Raw genomic sequence first — 5,421 nt, 5'->3', positions numbered from 1 at the left:
GAGGAAAATGCTTTACAAATATTCACGTCTCGATTTGATGAGGTTCCAGAGGTCCCTTAATCGGATTTTCCCATACTAAACCTTTTCAGTGCTACATTGCAGTAATGATTCCTGGATTTCCTTGTAAAAAATTTATGATTTTCATAAACATAAAGACAAAGATGGTAAGAAAAGGAAGCTGATATTTTATTCCAATGATTTATGTGATTGAGGATCTGGGCTAGATATTGCAGCCATAGCCAGCCCTGTGAAGGGCATTCAGCTCAGGATGGGGTACTTACATGTTTGCAGGGGCAGAGAATTAAATCTTTTTATGTTAAACAAAAGTGGCTCTTTTCACAAAATGGGGTTGGGGGTAAGCCAGGGAGGGGAGGAACCCTAGCTGGGGCAAAGGACTGTGATAAATTGGGCCCAGAGCACACAACTGCTGGGGCTGGCTGAGGGTGTACAGCTGTTTAGCCGTGCTATGGCTGTATAGAAGCCATGCTATGGCTTTTGCTGTCTGACCCTTCTGATTTTGAGGTGAAAAGGAGCGGTGTACATAATATGAAGAAAATAGAGAAGGAAAAAATATTCCAAGTCCTCAGGAGGAATTAACCCACTCCAGGCCACAGTCAATGGATGTTATTGTATCCAAACTCTTATTTAGCCATTCAGAAGCCAGGATAGTGGTATCATTTATCTATTCTTTTCCTGCCAGAGTTATCCTTATATTTGATTAACTATCCTCTTTCAACTAACTCAGAATATACAGTAACATTATATATCCTCTGGGAATTTATAATAGCACTATATGGACTTGGGTACATCATTTGGGCTCTGTGCCTCAGTTTCCTCATCTTTACTAGGGGGCTAATATCTCCTACTTTTTTAATTGCTTCAAGATCTCAGTGCAAAAAGCCCTAAGCACTAAAAGGATTCTTATCATATTGGGTAATGTTTTCAAAAAGGGCCTGACTTAGTCGATGAAGTCCTATTGATTAAGGTCAGGCGGTGAGCATCACAAGGCCTAACTTTCAGGTGCCTAGAAAAATCACTGATTCACAAAGCCCGAGTTAGGAGACTGAGCTCTTAAACAGCGAATGGGGAGAGGAGCCTTACAGTGATTCACAAAAACCAGCATGCTAGACAGAAAGCTGCCTAGGCTAGCCAATGGGAGTTACTGGCCAGAGGTGTGCCTGGTGAACCCTGCCCGTCTCAGACACAGGGGCCTAAGTCTGGGATTCAGGGAAAGGCCTGGGGATTCTCAGCTGCAAACTCTCTCTTTGCATTAGGTGCCTACACCATTTTAACAGAAGCCCACGAGGAGGGCTGCCAGTAGTGGCAGCAGACTTCTCTCATAACTTCTCTCCCTGGGATTAGGTCACTCACCTAGGATGTGGGAGACCCCAATTCGAGTCTCCCATCTGCCTGAGGGGGAGAAGGGATTTGAACAGGTATCCACCATCTCTCAGGGGAGTGCCCTACCCACCCCGTAATAGAGTCATTCCCAGGCTTGTGGGCTTGCTCTCTCTCACCCAGTCCCCCTGCTTAATGACTAATTATTTATCCAGAGTACAACAGGAGAGACTATGGGATATTCTCAGGCAGGGGTCCCTCACTCCAATGGTTAGAGTGGTCACCTGAGGTGGCAGATCCCTGTTCAAATCCCTTCTTCCCCTTGTCTGTGTGTGTGGGGGGGAGGGAGGGGTGTCTCTCCCAGTAAGTATCCTAACCTGAGGGCTAAAAGTTATTAAGGGGTCCTGTCCTGCTCGTCTGTGTGAACTTGCATGAGGAGCCTGATGTGGTAGGTGCCCTCTGAGCAGCCCAATACTTACCTTCCTCTGATTCATGAGTCACACTCCTCAGGCAGGAGACAGGTGTCCAGGGGCCTAGAGTGAGGCTGCAGTGCGCTTGCTTAGAAGCAGGAACTTGGGCACATAAAGAACTTCGACTGCAAAAGAAAACCTTCAGCACCAAATGAGTTTACGTGCCCGCAGGGTTCAGCAGAAGTTTTGTGGATCACAGTGGTCCCCAAACAGGAATGTAGGCACCTCATCCCTTTTGTGTATCCAGGGTTGTCTCTTTGATAAACAGGACTTAGGTTCCTAAGTCACTGTGGGGGGAAGGGTTGAGAGCTTCACCCATTAACTGTACTAAATTATTCCCTTCATATAAGCTGTTACTTCACAAAAGTTTTGAACAGCACACCCCACCCCACCCCCCCGGCCCCCCGCCCATTCCCAGGGGCATCTCAAGCCAACAAAATAATTATTGCTCAGAATTTGCCCCCCCTATCATTTTGCATAGTTTCACAAAATAGCATTGAGGGACTCAGTCTAGTTCCTAGTGGACAGATGTCCACATCGTCACAACCTGACTGGCCAAAGACTGAATGATTAGAGAGACTGAACTACTTGCTCACTCCTAGAGGTGAGGCAGCGTGACAGCCAGCTAGCCTTACTGCAGCCACTACCATGCCCGTTCTGTGACACTGTGCCAAAGAGCACACACTGCTGTTGCTTGCTAATGCAGTGTAAAGTTCACCAGAATTATACACCCCGCTGCACTGGTGTATTTTTATGAAGGGACACAAACCTCACTGGGTTCTGTGTTGTCTCAGCCATATAAAGCCAGCTCAGTGGGGTGGAAATCCCTTTGGGCCTGCTATAGGAGCTTGCCTTTTCCAAATACGTCAAAAACACAACCCCAAAGCTGAATGCAGGATTGCTGAGATCAGGGCTATTCTGGTGCAGACAAGTTATGTACTGCTGATAGGGGAGGATTAATAAGCCAGGCTGCTCATCCGTTGCAATTAGAAACAACACAAACTATTTTGGTGCTATTTCTATGCAGAGAACTTGAACTGCTTATCAGACCCTACCCACTTGTAGATCTCTGTGTAATCAAGGTTATGTTAAATATAGGATGAGAAACCAGTGGCAACATCCTATGTGCTGGGCCTGTTTTAGAGCTAAAGGACTGCTTGGTAACATTCGTACAGCAGTAAAAAGGAGATTAGTGAGAGGTACTAACAGGATTTTGTTGTCACTTAATTGAAGCGAAAATTGCTCTGGCATTTTAGCTGCCTAGAGGGCAGCAGGATGCAATTCAGGCCTTAATTCACCATGGCCATCAAGCTGAAGGGCTCACTTTATGGGTCTTTATTAGACCATCAATATATTAGTCAGCAACCAGCTGCAGGAAAAAGCTGGAGGTCTAATGTAATGATTAAATAACTGGGAGTGAGGACTGCTGGGTTCTTTCCCTCGCTCTGCCATTGATTTGTGGTGTGACATTGTCTGAGTCACTCAGTTTACTGCTCTGTAAAATGGGAAGAATACAACTTATATACCTTACAAAGATGACATGAGGTTTTATTTATAAAGTACTTAAAGATACTTAGATGAAAGTTGGCATATAATTGCAAAGTATTATTACTCTTAAAGAAACCTAGCTCTCTCAAAGCAAATCTAGTGGGTTTTATAAAGGTGCCTACGTAAGACAGCATGGTATATTAACAGGTTCAGACTAGCAGCCGTGTTAGTCTGTATTCGCAAAAAGAAAAGTAGTACTTGTGGCACCTTAGAGACTAACAAATGCTCAAATAAATTTGTTAGTCTCTAAGCTGCCACAAGTACTCCTTTTCTTTTCATGGTATATTAAGCCCTGCCATTTCAATCTTTCAGGTGATGTGTTGTGTTTGGTATTCCACTTGAGAATTTGACCCTAATCGACTGCTGTAGGATACCTAGTGTGTGTAATTTCCCATGTCAAACAATGTGAAGTGGTGGGGAAAGGACTAAATCACAAAAGTGAAGCCCAAAGGGGTTTATAGGTCACAGTCTCACGGGCTTATCAATTAAACTTGAGTTAGAGCAGCATGATTCCATGGGCTGCTCTGGCCATTGTGATTGGAGCTCCAGGTAGCAAAAGAATTCTACTGCTTAAAAGACAGAAGAGTTGGGATGACTGGGAGCAAAAACTGGGAAATCCAATTATACTATTCAACCCCACCTCATCATCCACCACCAGAAACTAAAGGCTAGAAAAACAAGAGGGTGAACGTTTTGATCTCCAAGAGTGGGAGATTTCCCAATTGGGAGAGAAAAATGAGTTCGGACACAGGATACAATAGCCTATTCTAATTCTTGAACAGGGATATTAGATGACTAAGTGCAACTTCAAGCTTTCAGAGCTACCTTGGAGAACACCAACAAACAGCTGTCTGGTTGAGAACTTAGCACAATTGCTTTTCATTCAAGCATTTTTTCCAGCTACACTGACTGTATTTTAAACTTCTTTCCAAATACATTTGCAACCTAAAAAGATCCCTATTCAAAAGTTCTTGTATTTTAAGGAAACCTCTGCCTGTCCTAGAAAGTTATTACTGTAAACCCCCCTAAAAAGGGGTGTTGTTTATTTAAATTCACTACTTACATTTTGCATTAGTTTAATTCCACATTGAATTCCTGAGTAGCAGATAGTCTTTTCAGTTAGGAGTATTTCATCCATTGCAAATAGGACTTAATAAATTCATGATCTCTTAGTCTCTTCCCCACATCAGTATCTTACATTATATATAGAAACTTTTGTCCCTAAACATATTTAAAAACAGGATTAATTTCTCCCAGCAATGAAATGCATCCAATGCTTGGGCAGAATAAAGCAACTATTTAATCATACATGCATCATACAAACAAAACAATAATTTAGGTGATATTCTTTCTGTTCTCCTAAAGTTAAGGCTGCCGGGGGGAGGAGTTAGCAGAGCAGATTGCAATTATCCAATTTAGAATTTAGCCATGACTTGGAGAGAACACTCCAGCTCTTGCTGAAAAATTCATGGCATCTTTAAAGACCAAACGTAGAAGCCCAGTTTATTACTCATGCAAACTACTGTATCTCAAGCAGCTCAGTGCAATCTAACAGGCAGCGGAATTCGTTCTGCAAAGACTGAGAGAACAATGTCAATTGCTGAGTCTCCAATGTGACTTCTGACAGCACCCTGCTTTTTCCTTGGAAGTCTCTCATTCAAGCCCTGACACTACTTTTCTGACATCTCACAAGCATCCCCACCCTAGATAGCATGATAATAGAAAGACATTTGAGCTAGCCCATCGATTGCTTTGAATACACTGGGAGGATAAGGCTAATGTTCCCTGCTTCACTTATAACTAAAAGACAGCACCAAGCCTGTCAGTCAGGGAGTCTGGCTCTGCCCTCTCTGGACATTTGCCAGTGACAGTGCTTCCAAAGCTGAACAATGAGCTCCTACCTGTACTTGAATATAGTGCAGGACTTGCTAAGAATTTCCCTGCAGAACACAAAGGGGGGGTGGGGGGGAGAGGGGAAAGATTGAAAATCAAGTTCAATACATTTGTTTTTTTCCAGTTTAGGGAGGGTTGGGGCAAAACAGGGAAGGAAAAAAAAGTGGCTGAT

The sequence above is a fragment of the Natator depressus genome, chromosome 3 (assembly GCF_965152275.1).
Source record: "Natator depressus isolate rNatDep1 chromosome 3, rNatDep2.hap1, whole genome shotgun sequence".
NCBI lineage: Eukaryota > Metazoa > Chordata > Testudines > Cheloniidae > Natator > Natator depressus.
Note: the sequence above shows the minus strand (reverse complement) of the source record.